Source organism: Salmo salar, chromosome 12 (genome assembly GCF_965601325.2).
Source record: "Salmo salar chromosome 12, fSalSal1, whole genome shotgun sequence".
Lineage (NCBI taxonomy): Eukaryota > Metazoa > Chordata > Actinopteri > Salmoniformes > Salmonidae > Salmo > Salmo salar.
The window spans coordinates 65,127,656-65,143,562 of record NC_138302.1 but is presented as its reverse complement, the minus strand read 5'-3'; the positions used below and the strand labels follow the sequence as shown (position 1 = coordinate 65,143,562).

The 15,907-nt window shown below is 42.6% G+C and overlaps 1 protein-coding gene across 5 annotated transcripts in view; it reads right to left on the bottom strand.

Annotated features, from left to right (window-relative positions):
- LOC106565474 (leucine-rich repeat neuronal protein 1-like) overlaps window positions 1–15,907 on the bottom strand; it is a 42,670-nt gene that overhangs the window by 16,548 nt on the left and 10,215 nt on the right. For 3 of the 5 annotated variants that reach the window (XM_014132690.3, XM_014132689.3, XM_082959233.1), the window contains one exon: window positions 12,236–12,343. The exons of the other annotated variants lie outside the window; for them this stretch is intronic. The gene's annotated coding sequence lies outside the window, so the exon portion shown is untranslated. The remainder of the gene's footprint in view (window positions 1–12,235; window positions 12,344–15,907) is intronic. 5 annotated transcript variants of the gene reach the window in all.

Sequence of the window (15,907 nt, the reverse complement as noted above, 5' to 3'; positions counted from 1 at the left end):
TGCAACTCCACGAGGTGAGATCTTGCATGGAGCCCCAGGCTGAGGGAGATTGACAGTTCTTTTGTGTTTAATCGCACCAACTGTTGTCACCTTCTCACCAAGCTGCTTGGCGATGGTCTTATAGCCCATTCCAGCCTTGTGTAGGTCTACAATCTTGTCCCTGACATCCTTGGAGAGCTCTTTGGTCTATCCCATGGTGGAGAGTTTGGAATCTGATTGATTGCTTCTGTGGACAGGTGTCCTCTCGTCTGATGAAACAAAAATAGAACTGTTTGGCTATAATGACCATCGTTATGTTTGGAGGAAAAAGGGGGAGGCATGCAAGCCCGAAGAACACCCTCCCAACCGTGAAGCACGGGGGTGGCAGCATCATGTTGTGGGGGTGTTTTACTGCAGGAGGGACTAGTGCACTTCACAAAATAGATGGCATCATGAGGGAGGAAAATTAAGTGGATATATTGAAGCAACATCTCAAGACATCAGTTAGGAAGTTAAAGTATGGTCGCAAATGGGTCTTCCAAATGGACAATGACCCCAAGCATACTTCCAAAGTTGTAGCAAAATGGCTTAAGGACAACAAAATCAGGGTATTGGAGTGGCCATCAGAAAGCCCTGACCTCAATCGTATAGAAACTTTGTGGGCAGAACTGAAAAAGCGTGTGCAAGCAAAGGAGGCCTACAAACCTGACTCAGTTACACCAGCTCTGTCAGGAGGAATGGGGCAAAAGTCACCCAACTTATTGTGGGAAACTTGTGGAAAGCTACCCGAAACATTTGACCCAAGTTAAACAATTTAAAGGCAATGCTACCAAATACTAATTGAGTATATGTAAACTTCTGGCCCAATGGGAATGTGATAAAAGAAATAAAAGCTGAAATAAATCATTCTCTCTATTATTATTCTGACATTTCACATTCTTAAAATAAAGTGGAGATCCTAACTGACCTAAAACAGGGAAATTTTACGAGGATTAAATGTCAGGAATTGGGAAAAACTGAGTTTAAATATATTTGGCTAAGGTGTATGTAAACTTACGACTTCAACTGTATCTATCGGTCTGTCTGTCTATACACTGCATCTTTCATATACAGCCATATATCAGGAAATCTACTTTTTTGTCTCTCTCTCCCCTCATCTCTCTTTCTTCCTCGCTCCTTCCCTCTCTCTTCTCTTAAATTGGAGGAGACAGGCGAGGTAATCGCTGTTTTCAATCTGAGGCCATAAAACTCAGACACCTGCCACCAGGCTCCTGGAGGGATGGCAGCTCTGTGGGGGGTTGTATCCGGTCTGACCGAACGCTACCACAGTGTGTGTGTTCATGCGTGTGCGTGCGTGTGTGGGGGGGGGGGGTAAATTGATAATGACAGGTCACCTCTAGGGTTGTTTTGGTGACTGTTTTGCCGCCAGACCGGCAGTCATGAGTCATGACCGCAGTCAAATTCCATGTGACCGTTTAGTCATGGTAACTAGGCTTCTCCAAGCTCTGATGCTGCTGATGGTCATTAGTAGCCTACCAAACTTGCTAACTGCCTGGTACTCGGCACTCTATTGTCCCTCGAATCACTCTGACATCAATGCAAATGTTTTCGAAAATCTAATCAAACACTCCATGAGAGCCCATGAGCTCATGTTGTGCCATATTTCTATTTACATGTTTTTGTCTTTTTTGTTGTTGTTGTTACTTTTACCCCTTTTTCTCCCCAATTTCGTGATATCCAATTGGTAGCTACAGTCTTGTCTCATCGCTGCAACTCCCATACGGACTCGGGAGAGGCGAAGGTCGAGAGCCGTGCGTCCTTCGAAACACAACCCAACCAAGCCACGCTGCTTCTTGACACAATGCCCACTTAACCCGGAAGCCAGCCGCACCAATGCGTCGGAGGAAACACCATGCACCTAGAAAATCGTGTCAGCGTGCACTGCGCCCGGCCCGCCACAGGCACAATATTTCTGTAGTCTATGCAATTGCTTGAGAAAACAGAGTTTTGATAGCCTCTATTAAAAAGAGAAGGATCCCATCAGCTTTCTATAGGCTAGGCCTACTATATTTATTTATCAACTTTCTTAACAATAAGCACATTGCTTTGCCTTACAACAGGAGACTAGCCTACCTGGCTGGCATGAAAATGAACAATGGGAAAAGTATCCTGCATTCACAATTTAGGTGCATAGATGACATGTATTTGTTTACCCATGCCCCTGTTCCCGAGACAGGTGCCAGATAATGTTCCATTCTAAATCAAAACAAATTTCACACATATATTATTTAGTATATGTAAAGACAACATTAAATTAAGAATAGTCTGATGGGTGACAATATTGGCCTATCAGTTGTGACTGATATATTATCACTTGTGAATGATGCCCAGCATGTGCAGTAAGATAAGAAACAGTGCATTACTTTTTTTGCAATTTTTTTCAAATCATAGTCGCACAACTCATGTAGCCTAGCCCATAGGCCAATATGTTTTGATATGGTTTGTATCACAACTAAAGTGGCCAAATAACTTCTTAAAATTAAGCACATTAATCTGCTTTACAACCGTTGAAAAGCCTAACTGGCAATCATAGGCGACGCGTGAGTTTCAAGTTTGGGGAAGATCATTTTCACCATAAAAATGCACCTTTACAATAAAGCATTACATGTATAATCGCATTAGCGGTCACTTTTGAGAACAGTGTTTTCCTGCTAATTGATTGCATTTGGTAACGTTCACGCTTATAGCCTACTGTTGTGTGCACATTGCTGCACTTATAATGTGAACAAATAGCCTAATAGTTTAGCAAAATTTTAAGCTAAATGTCCTGATCTGTTGCATCAGCCTCATTGCTTTTAAAACGTTTTTTTGATGCGAGTGGTTGTATTCATTTGGGATATATACAGTTGAAGTCGGAAGTTTACATACACCTTAGCCAAACTCAGTTTTTCACAATTCCTGACATTTAATCCTAGTAAAAATTCCCTTTCTTAGGTCAGTTAGGATCTCCACTTTATTTTAAGAATGTGAAATATCAGAATAATAATAGAGAGAATGATTTATTTCAGCTTTTATTTCTTTCATCACATTCCCAGTGGGTCAGAAGTTTACATACACTCAATTAGCATTTGGTAGCATTGCCCTTAAAATGTTTAACTTGTGTCAAATGTTTCGGGTAGCCTTCCACAAGCTTCCCACAATAAGTTGGGTGACTTTTGCCCCATTCCTCCTGACAGAGCTGGTGTAACTGAGTCAGGTTTGTAGGCCTCCTTTGCTCGCACACACTTTTTCAGTTCTGCCCACAAATGTTCTATGGGATGAGGTCAGGGCTTTGTGATGGCCACTCCAATACCTTGACTTTGTTGTCCTTAAGCCGTTTTGCCACGACTTTGGATGCTTGGGGTCATTGTCCATTTGGAAGACCCATGTGTGACCAAGCTTTAACTTCCTGAATGACGTCTTGAGATGTTGCTTCAATATATCTATGTAATTTTCCTCCCTCATGATGCCATCTATTTTGCGAAGCACCCCCACAACATAATGCTGCCACCCCTGTGCTTCACGGTTGGGATGGTGTTCTCCGGCTTGCAAGCCTCCCCCTTTTTCCTCCAAACATAACGATGGTCATTATGGCCAAACAGTTCTATTTTTGTTTCATCAGACCAGAGGACATTTCTCTAGAAAGTACAATCTTTGTCCCCATGTGCAGTTGCAGACTGTAGTCTGGTTTTTTCTTCCTTGCTGAGTGGCCTTTCAGGTTGTGTTGATATAGGACTCGTTTTACTGTGGATATAGATACTTTTGTACCTGTTTCCTCCAGCATCTTCACAAGCTCCTTTGCAGTTGTTCTGGGATTGATTTCACTTTTCGCACCAAAGTACGTTCATCTTTAGGAGACAAAACGCACCTCCTTCCTGAGCGGTATGACGGCTGTGTGGTCCCAGGGTGTTTATACTTGCGTACTATTCTTTGTACAGATGAACGTGGTACCTTCAGGCATTTGGAAATTGCTCCCAAGGATGAACCAGACTTGTGGAGGTCTACAATTATTTTTCTGAGGTCTTGGATGATTTCTTTTGATTTTCCTATGATGTCAAGCAAAGAGGCACTGAGTTTGAAGGTAGGCCTTGAAATACATCCACAGGTACACCTCCAATTGACAAAAATTATGTCAATTAGCCTATTAGAAGCTTATAAAGCCATGACATCATTTTCTGGAATTTTCCAAGCTGTTTGAAGGCACAATCAACTTAGTGTATGTAAACTTCTGACCCACTGGAATTGTGATACAGTGAATTATAAGTGGAATAATCTGTCTGTAAACAATTGTTGGAAAAATGACTTGTGTCATGCACAAAGTAAATGTCCTAACCAACTTGCCAAAACTATAGTTTGTTAACAAGAAATGTGTGTAGTGGTTGAAAAACGAGTTTTAATGACTCCAACCTAAGTGTATGTAAACTTCCGACTTCAACTGTAACATCCCACAAGTGTCCCAGAGAATGTTTGGGTTATTTATTTATTGCACAGAAGGACAAGTTGACCAATAGAATAGGTCAACTTTTGTACTATGGGGGATAGTAGATTGACATAGGCTAATGCTTTTGCTGTTCGTTAGGCCTACTCATCTTGTTGGCTGACAGAAAGTTGGCAAAATGTGGACAGTTTTTCTAACATCTTCAATTTTGCAATGTGAGTGAGTGTGCTTCGGAGCACAGCAGCCGGGAGAAGGGCATTATAATTATTATATTCATCCCAAGGGCACAACGGCCACTTTGGCCGCAAAAGGAATGGATTTTTTAGGGGGCACTACGGCCACATAAGGGGGATGACGCCGGTAAATTTGAGGCATGGTGAGAATATTATCAAGTGCTTGTCAAATTGTGAATGAGAGACTGATGAAGTGTGTGCAGCCTGCACAAGAAACAAAATCAGAGCTCATGCCTTTCATGCAACTTTTTCCAAATCATAATTAGAGTTGCATCATGCAGCCTTAGAATGAATTCAAAATCAAAACATATAGCCCAACTTTTGTATCACAACTAAAGTTGCATAAGTAGCTCTATTTCAAGCATATAGGTGGACCCGTTTCTTTGTTAACTGCTTAACACAGAATAACCGCATGTGTGCACTTCCTTGGAAATCATTTGGAGAATATATTATTTATAATTTATTCAGCTATGTTCAAATGTATTTTTCATACTATAAAATAATAAAAAATAATGCCATGGAATTCTAAGCAAATCTTGTCTGCTAAATGAACTAGTATAGCCCATAGCCATATCAGGGCCTAACATAAGGAAAACTCAGAGTATGCTATTCTGCTCTTCTGAAATAGACTACATTTTCTTCATATCATGTTTCTTTAGACCTGTCTGAAAGAAATAATGGATTTATTGGGACGGTGTAGGCTATATTAAATGGATTTTTAGACTTTTTAAAATGTAGGATGTTCCAAAGGTCTGCATCAGTGACTAGTAGTCTATGCGTCGAAGCCAGGAGAACGTGTTTATGTTAATTGACGGTGAATTACTGTGAGACCAGCAGTTATTTGCTTGACAATCACCGGCACACAAAATGTCATGACCGCCACAGCCCTAGACAACTCCCATGGAAACTGGAGGCAAACAAGCCCAGAGGTGCCCTCCCTAATCATCAAAGCCCTGAGAGACTACCAAGCTGTCCATTGGGGCCTGAAAACAGAACACTCTGACTGTCAGTGGTAAGTGTAATGAAAGTTGTCACACTAAGCAAAATGACATCTCCCCAACCCACAGAGTGGTCTGAATCAGGGGAACAGATGTTCCTCACACTGACACAGCAGCACTAGGCACTGTTGACAGGACCCCTTCCTCTCAGCTCTGCTGCTTTCAGATATGGCGGCTAAATGCTGTTTAATCCTGGATGGAAAAAACTTTATCGCTTCAAATCCTACAAACTATCCACATTCTGATGGTAATCCTTCAGTCAATCCACATGTTTTTTGGGGTGTGCTCTCTGTCACAGTCTTACCCACTAAAGTAAAATATATACTGCTCAAAAAAATAAAGGGAACACTTAAACAACACAATGAAACTCCAAGTCAATCACACTTCTGTGAAATCAAACAGTCCACTTAGGAAGCAACACTGATTGACAATAAATTTCACATGCTGTTGTGCAAATGGAATAGACAACAGGTGGAAATTATAGGCAATTAGCAAGACACCCCCAATAAAGGAGTGGTTCTGCAGGTGGTAAACAAAGACCACTTCTCAGTTCCTATGCTTCCTGGCTGATGTTTTGGTCACTTTTGAATGCTGGCGGTGCTTTCACTCTAGTGGTAGCATGAGACGGAGTCTACAACCCACACAAGTGGCTCAGGTAGTGCAGCTCATCCAGGATGGCACATCAATGCGAGCTGTGGCAAGAAGGTTTGCTGTGTCTGTCAGCGTAGTGTCCAGAGCATGGAGGCGCTACCAGGAGACAGGCCAGTACATCAGGAGATGTGGAGGAGGCCGTAGGAGGGCAACAACCCAGCAGCAGGACCGCTACCTCCGCCTTTGTGCAAGGAGGAGCAGGAGGAGCACTGCCAGAGCCCTGCAAAATGACCTCCAGCAGGCCACAAATGTGCATGTGTCTGCTCAAATGGTCAGAAACAGACTTCATGAGGGTGGTATGAGGGCCCGACGTCCACAGGTGGGGGTTGTGCTTACAGCCCAACACCGTGCAGGACGTTTGGCATTTGCCAGAGAACACCAAGATTGGCAAATTCGCCACTGGCGCCCTGTGCTCTTCACAGATGAAAGCAGGTTCACACTGAGCACATGTGACAGACGTGACAGTCTGGAGACACCATGGAGAACGTTCTGCTGCCTGCAACATCCTCCAGCATGACCGGTTTGGCGGTGGGTCAGTCATGGTGTGGGGTGGCATTTGTTTGGGGAGCCGCACAGCCCTCCATGTGCTCGCCAGAGGTAGCCTGACTGCCATTAGGTACCGAGATGAGATCCTCAGACCCCTTGTGAGACCATATGCTGGTGCGGTTGGCCCTGGGTTCCTCCTAATGCAAGACAATGCTAGACCTCATGTGGCTGGAGTGTGTCAGCAGTTCCTGCAAGAGGAAGGCATTGATGCTATGGACTGGCCTGCCCGTTCCCCAGACCTGAATCCAATTAAGCACATCTGGGACATCATGTCTCGCTCCATCCACCAACGCCACGTTGCACCACAGACTGTCCAGGAGTTGGCGGATGCTTTAGTCCAGGTCTGGGAGGAGATCTCTCAGGAGACCATCCGCCACCTCATCAGGAGCATGCCCAGGCGTTGTAGGGAGGTCATACAGGCACGTGGAGGCCACACACACTACTGAGCCTCATTTTGACTTGTTTTAAGGACATTACATCAAAGTTGGATCAGCCTGTAGTGTGGTTTTCCACTTTAATTTTGAGTGTGACTCCAAATCCAGACCTCCATGGGTTGATAAATTGGATTTCCATTGATTATTTTTGTGTGATTTTGTTGTCAGCACATTCAACCATGTAAAGAAAAAAGTATTTAATAAGATTATTTCATTCATTCAGATCTAGGATGTGTTATTTTAGTGTTCCCTTTATTTTTTTGTGCAGTGTATTTCCATTTCCTCTGGTTTGAGTGAAACTCTTCCATATGTGGCTCCGTGTGGCTCAGTTGGTAGAGCATTGTGGGTTCGATTCCCACGGGGGACCAGTACAGAGAAAAAAAATGTATGAAATATATGCATTCACTACTGTAAGTTGCTCTGGATAAGAGTGTCTGCTAAATGACTAAAATGTAAATATAAGTAACCAATAGACTGATATTCCTGTGAAAGTGGCCAAACTGCTAAAAGAGTAGAACCATTATGGGGGGATTAAGGCTAGTCTACGATATCATCCTATACTGTTTATACTCTTAATCTACAGGATATACATAACAATGCCTCAGGAGCATGTTATGTCCTGACCAGTAAAAGGGGTTATTTGTTATTGTAGTTTGGTCAGGGCGTGGCAGGGGGTGTTTGTTTTGTGTGTTTCGGGGTTTTTGGTTTATCTTCTACATTTTCTATTTCTATGTGTTTATCTAGTGTTCTATTTCTATGTTGGGGTTTTGGTAATGACCTCCAATTAGAGGCAGCTGGTTGTCGTTGTCTCTAATTGGAGACCATATTTAAGTGGGTTAGTTTTCTCTTGTGGGTGGTTGTTTCCTGTATAGTCTGTGCACCTTACGGGACTGTTTTCGTCGTTTGTTTTGTTTAAGTGTTTTTCTTAAACCAGATACACAGAGATTTAGTGTTCACACATTCTTTGAACTTAACCCAGAACAGCCCAAAAGAGGAAAAACAGGTACAGGTGAGGGATAAAGGACAGAGTGCAGAGATGCAGAGCAATGTAGGGCAGCTAGAGCGGTTAAACCGTTGGGCCAGTAACCGAAAGGTAGCTGGTTTGAATCCCCGAGCTGACAAGGTGAAAAATGTGTCGATCTGCCCTTGAGTAAGGTACTTAACGCTAATTTGCTCCAGGGGTGCTCTACTACTATGGTTAACGCTGTAAAACAACACATTCCTCTGTGCCTATCTGGTGTATGTGAAAATAAAAAAAATTGACTTGAATTTACACTCACCTATCATATCTCACTACACAAACAAATGCCTTCGTCACAGAAGGAATCCCAAGCCCTGTTTTAAACCTAGTTCAACTCTATTCCTAATGTGAGTGTCTTCGGGGGCCCTGGCAATTTGTGTGAGAGCTTGAGGCATTCGGGTACAGCAAATTGTCCAGTGTTCAATAAGCTTTGCTGGGGTGCAAAATGAAGTGTCATTCCTATTGGAATCCAGCCAGGGTTGGAACTTGTATTCACCTGCAACCTGCACTCAGAATGACCGCCAGGTTAAGGATCATTGAGAGGAAACTACCTACGACATTTAAACTGGAGCAAACAATTCAATAATGGGTGCAAAAAGTATAACTAACTGATTGGATTAGTTTAGAAAAATGCATTCTATTTATCTTTGTGTAGCATAAGATTAATCAATCAATCAATGCACATGCACAAACATAGATGTTGAAACAAACAATTCTAAAACTCAACCTGCAATAGAGCATGCTGAGAAATATGATGATGGATGTAGTTTTGGTTCAAAGTGATGTGTATGAGTTTCAGGCCCCTGTACTGGAGTAAAACTGGGCCTCAAAATATAGCCTTATGAAATACATATGTTATTGGGTTAAATAATAATAAAATATAATAACATATCTGCTTGGGATCTCACTTAGTGAAGTCCATAAGACTGAAAACGGAGGCACGCAACAACCATGCCTCTGTCACTAACAAATACAGTCATGGCTGGTAACTCTACAATTTACTTGAAAGGCAAGGCACTGGGAAATATGTGAATAAGGCTTTACACTCAGCAGTGTGTTAATTTAACACTGTTCTGGTGTCTATATGGGTCCACAGACTCAACACTTTCAGTGTTGATTTAACACTCTCAGTAGCTAGGTTTCTATCCTATTGGTGACAGATTTTCATGTGAATATTCAAACATCCTCATAAAAACAATATGCCCATTTTCCCACCAGAGATGCTTCCATCAAATTGACTTGTTGCGGATAGAAGGCTGAGTGTGATGACGTAGTGCACATAAAAATAAGTTTTGCGGTTAAATTCCCATGTACCAAATAAAAAATACAAGTTAAATGGGTTTCCATCGCATTTTCAATTCTACTGATGGTTTTGTCACAACAAATGTTGTGTTACATGGCGAATGTGCCCACTCTGGTCTTACGCTCTAGCCAACAGCCCGCAGACAGTGTGGGAAGGCTACCTACAGTGAGGGAAAAAACGATTTGATCCCCTGCTGATTTTGTACGTTTGCCCACTGACAAAGAAATGATCAGTCTATAATTTTAATGGTAGGTTTATTTGAACAGTGAGAGACAGAATAAGAACAACAAAAATCCAGAAAAACACATGTCAAAAATGTTATAAATTGATTTGCATTTTAAAGAGGGAAATAAGTATTTGACCCCCTCTCAATCAGAAAGATTTCTGGCTCCCAGGTGTCTTTTATACATGTAACGAGCTGAGATTAGGAGCACACTCTTAAAGGGAGTGCTCCTAATCTCAGCTTGTTACCTGTATAAAAGACACCTGTCCACAGAAGCAATCAATCAGATTCCAAACTCTCCACCATGGCCAAGACCAAAGAGCTCTCCAAGGATATCAGGGACAAGATTGTAGACCTACACAAGGCTGGAATGGGCTACAAGACCATCGCCAAGCAGCTTGGTGAGAAGGTGACAACAGTTGGTGCGATTATTCGCAAATGGAAGAAACACAAAAGAAACGTCAATATCCCTCGGCCTGGGGCTCCATGCAAGATCTCACCTCGTGGAGTTGCAATGATCATGAGAACGGTGAGGAATCAGCCCAGAACTACACGGGAGGATCTTGTCAATGATCTCAAGGCAGCTGGGACCATAGTCACCAAGAAAACAATCGGTAACACACTACGCCGTGAAGGACTGAAATCCTGCAGCGCCCGCAAGGTCCCCCTGCTCAAGAAAGCACATATACATGCCCATCTGAAGTTTGCCAATGAACATCTGAATGATTCAGAGGACAACTGGGTGAAAGTGTTGTGGTCAGATGAGACCAAAATGGAGCTATTTGGTATCAACTCAACTCGCCGTGTTTGGAGGAGGAGGAACGCTGCCTATGACCTCAAGAACACAATCCCCACCATCGAACATGGAGGTGGAAACATTATGCTTTGGGGGTGTTTTTCTGCTAAGGGGACAGGACAACTTCACTGCATCAAAGGGACGATGGGCGGGGCCATGTACCGTCAAATCTTGGGTGAGAACGTCCTTCCCTCAGCCAGGGCATTGAAAATGGGTCGTGGATGGGTATTCCAGCATGACAATGACCCAAAACACACAGCCAAGGCAACAAAGGAGTGGCTCAAGAAGAAGCACATTAAGGTCCTGGAGTGGCCTAGCCAGTCTCCAGAACTTAATCCCATAGAAAATCTGTGGAGGGAGCTGAAGGTTCGAGTTGCCAAACGTCAGCCTCGAAACCTTAATGACTTGGAGAAGATCTGCAAAGAGGAGTGGGACAAAATCCCTCCTGAGATGTGTGCAAACCTGGTAGCCAACTACAAGCAACGTCTGACCTCTGTGATTGCCAACAAGGGTTTTGCCACCAAGTACTAAGTCATGTTTTGCAGAGGGGTCAAATACTTATTTCCCTCATTAAAATGCAAATCATTTCAAAAAAAATTTGACATGAGTTTTTTTCTAGATTTTTTTGTTGTTATTCTGTCTCTAACTGTTCAAATAAACCTACCATTAAAATTACAGACTGATCATTTCTTTGTCAGTGGGCAAACGTACAAAATCAGCAGGGGATCAAATACTTTTTTCCCTCACTGTACATGATGAGATTATTATGGATAAGAGCAAGATTATTTTTATTTGTCAAACGGCAGCCAAGCATCATTCATCATCTGGTTGGGCAAACAACAACAAAAACATTTGGGGATGCATGCCAGCAAAGCCACTACACAACACTAAACAAGATATTAATTGCACTATAACGGTGACAAACGGTGCCCACAAACTCTTAGGGCCTACATAAAGCTGTCCCAACAGCAGAGTCCCTACAACAGTCCCAACACCTTCCCATTGCTACACCTGGCTATCAGCGGAGCCTTGTCTGGCATTCAGCCTCATTTACTGCCTTTAAAATAAACATAGCTGATAAGGCTGACTTGCTTAAACAAATGTGGTTTCTAGTGACAATTGACATGTACAAACTATGACATAACGGGACGACAAGCATAAAAGATGATCGAGCTAGGACGGACGTAGTCAATATAACTATTTGTTCAGCACTTTTGAAATGTACAGCGACAGAATTCAGAACATGGGCCGTTCTTACAGTGTTATCCCTGTACACCAAGTCAGAACCGTAGGATAAATAAAAGGGGCATATAAGCAGACAATGAAAGCTCTTACAATATTCGATGACTACATATCTCTAAAACAGGTTATATGCTACATGTGCACCACCAAGTCAGAACATTAGGCGAAATTAATAGGGGACAATATATCAAATTATTAGGGTGAGGCACATGGGCTACTAACAGCTTACTACACAACATACACTTAGTATTACTTTCTTAGCCACAGTATACATATCTCCCTGGCATATTAGATAATTTATGCAGCAGCATACAAGACATTTTTGGGCTCACCTTGTGCTGTGCTCACTTGAACAGGAAGGTAGCGCGGCGGTCCTTCATTGGCTAATTTTGTCATCAAAGTCTGGCATTCTCTGGATTTATGGTGCTTTCAAGACAACTCTGAAAAAAACAAGGTCGAATCATGATGACGTCAGTAATCTTCAGGTCGTAGCTCTAGAAAGAGGCCTGATTTCCTTGCTTGCAATTCTGAGTTGGATGACCAAAACATATTTTCCCAGTCAGAGCTAATTTTTTCCAGAGTTCCCAGTTGTCTTCAACTCACTGAAGTCAGATTTCCCAGTTCCGAGTTAACAGTTGTTTTGAGCACGGCAGAAATCATGCTGGATTGACAGCATGGCCAATGTTGAATGTTTAACATTTTAAACTTGGAAAAGAGACCCTTAAACCCAGACTTGGGAACACAAACCCACTTAACTGAATAGCAGGCTAGTGATTGCTTTGCAATGCTTGCAGTTAGCCACTGATTCTTTCCAAACCACTCATTGTTGAGTTTGCGATTTCCAACTTGTTGTGTAATGTTTATGTCCAATACGTTGTATCTATAATTTCTTTTCATTATTTATCTTCATATGACAAGGATTAAAAAGGATTTGCCAGTAGATTGTTGACTTGATTCATGATGATGACTGCTAGCTAAGATTTTGAAAGTATGATGTTGATATGATCAGTCCAATCAAAGCTACTGTAGATATAAAGTGATTTGACGTCATTTTATCTGTGACCAATAACCTTGAGCCTTCTTGGATGGGCACTTCTAATGTAACTCTATGGCAGCACCCAAGGGACTTGAATTTTCGAGCTCTACCCTTTTGGCGGTGACATAGTGTCCCCATGAGTGACAGAACACCGAGCCAATCACGGCGCAACTAGAGAACATTACCAACCCCTACACTCTGTATCTTCTGCTGGCTGCTCCACCACCACAGAAAGCACTGAGCTGGGCTGAAACACCTGCATTTTGGAGCTGCCATCCTCAATAAAGCAAAACAGAGACCATGTTTGTATGCCGCTTTATTAACTCAATGATTTTAGATTTTTTTTACATTGTTCGAAAACTGATATGTGACACGTATTAATGCCAAAATAAAATGCTAAATAATTTTTGGGGCTAAAATTGTGGGGCTCAAAACAGGTGAAGCTCTGCCCAACCTTCCGTGAATGATGGGTCGCCACTGCCTGAGTGCCTGAACCATGAAGCTAATCTCACAGCCTGGGGAAGCACAGAACAGCACACTCAATTGCAGTTTACACTGAGGTACACACACAGGCACGCACAGACACAAACACACCGATTATGCTCACACACACAAGCTCACAAAGGCCCGCATACACACACACACACATAACTCACTCAACAATACACACACACACAAAGAGTTTAAGAGCTATACATACAAACACACATAAAGACGTATACCACAACATGAACACAGGCACCTCATCAGCAAAACAAGTGCCTGCGAATCATGAACACCACCACCCACTCATACTGTACATGCTGTGGATGTACATAAATTGCATACATAGTCCTGGTCCTAGTACTGGTGCACAAACAGTTTCTTTCACACACACTCCTACTCACACCTCCACAAACCAGTAGTACACTGAAAGGGCAGATATCCCTCATCATCCAGGCATTATCCAGCTGGTTCAGAGCAGGCCTCAGGCATGCAGGGGGGGGATTTACTCTGCCTCTTCATTCTGTCACAGCCTTTATGTGTTTTAGCTTCCTTAAAACACACATGCATGATCACGCGCACCATACACAAAACCTTACAAACTCACAAAAACAAACAAACACTCAACACAAACACACAACCATACTGTACACAAAATCATACACCAAACACACACACATACACACCTCATACCCCTGTAAATATGTTCACCCAGCTTAGTGCCTTCCCGACCAGAAAGGATAAGGCAGGCAAGTAGGACGAGATGTCATTTAGGTATCATCAGCCCTGTCTATTTGATTCCAAGGCCTCATAAATGCATTTATTACCCGAGTCTCCAAACAGCACAGGGACTAATGAAGCTCATCAAAGCCACAGCAGCAGCACACAACCAGGAGAAGACAGATCTGGTCCCTTATACAGGGTTAGGCTGTGTGGGTCTCTCTCTGTACCCACATAGAGCTCAGCTCATTGGTTCTGGGGGTAATAAGTTAACAGACACCCTGTTTAGAGCTCTGAACAGAGGTCAGGAAGTCTTAGACCAAAGATGGATGCTCTTTTTCCTGCCCTGGTGAGCTTTTCGTGACAGCATTAGGTTTCCTTGGGCTGAGTCCACTCTGCCAACATAAGCACTCACTGTTCCACAAAGACATCAATAGCTAAAACCTTCTCAATCGCCGAATCTGGACACCAAAGTACAAAGGCTAGCATATGAATAAAAATGAGCCAAATTGCTTTTTATCCATTGGGGAGGAGACAGTGTATACAGAGTGCCTGTCTTCAGTATCCGTTTTGCTCAGTGACTTAACCCTCGGCTTTCAGATGCTGGCTGGTACCAATCAGCAGCCACACAACAGGCTCCCTCACATTCATGCCGTCACCATGGTGACCGGCTATGCCACATGTCTGTTTCATACCCAAATGAGGAGACAGCTGTGTGTGCCATTAGGTGTCGTAGAGCGAAAAGCAAACAAGAACTGCCACTAGCACGAGATCACAACCATAAACATCCATATGCAATGACCGAATTAAACAACAGACACCATCAAACGAAAAGGCTGATAATTGCTATACCAACAGACAATGGCTCCCACTATAGCGTCGCTACTTTCAGTCTCCCGCTACCACAACAAAGAAACAAGGGACTGCTGTTACCTAGTAGATTCTACTGCCTACATCTACAAACGCACCGCAGCATGTCTCCTTCCCAAACAACAACTATTACTGATGAAACACAGCATATCACAATACAGCAACCACAGCCAAACCCACCATTCCATCACTATTATTAGTTTTCAGTCACAATACTCCTATATTACAGCTCCATACACGAGTCCCCAGCTCCGCCATGTGCTGCTGACAGCCGGCCTGCCAGGCGTGTGTAGCTGATGGGCACTGCATGTCCTTGCTGGGCAATTCCACGGAAACAGAATTAGACGTTGACTCAGATTTTTCACTTTAAAATGTATGCCAAACAAAAACCATTGATTTCAAAGTTTAACAAACCATACAACTCTATGCATAAGGGCTACTTTGAACAATTTACACCGAAAATGCCACAAAAACACATTGACTGTAAGAACTATGCTGATGCAAAGTTTGGTAAGATTAAGATTCAAAGATGTCTGCAAAAACAATGGGGTGTCAGCTGTGCTATGATATGACACCTTGAGTTAAAAAAAAAACGTTTTGGGGTTATTGAACTACAGTAGGGGAAGTGGATTTACATCCGGTGATGGAATTACGGTAACAGAATTACATCATGGGTCCCTGATCTGTACTATATAGAAATGCATAATTATGGATATGAATATTATTCTCTTCATGGTTATGTATCCTGAATAGGTACACAAAAGTAGAAATATGCAATATCCTTCTTTTGCATATTTGAGTATTGTTCTACACACTGGCTAGTATTGTAATGAGCTCGGCCCCCAAACAAGAACACATTTGGTTGGTCCGTACCAGACCTAATCTGAAACAATCA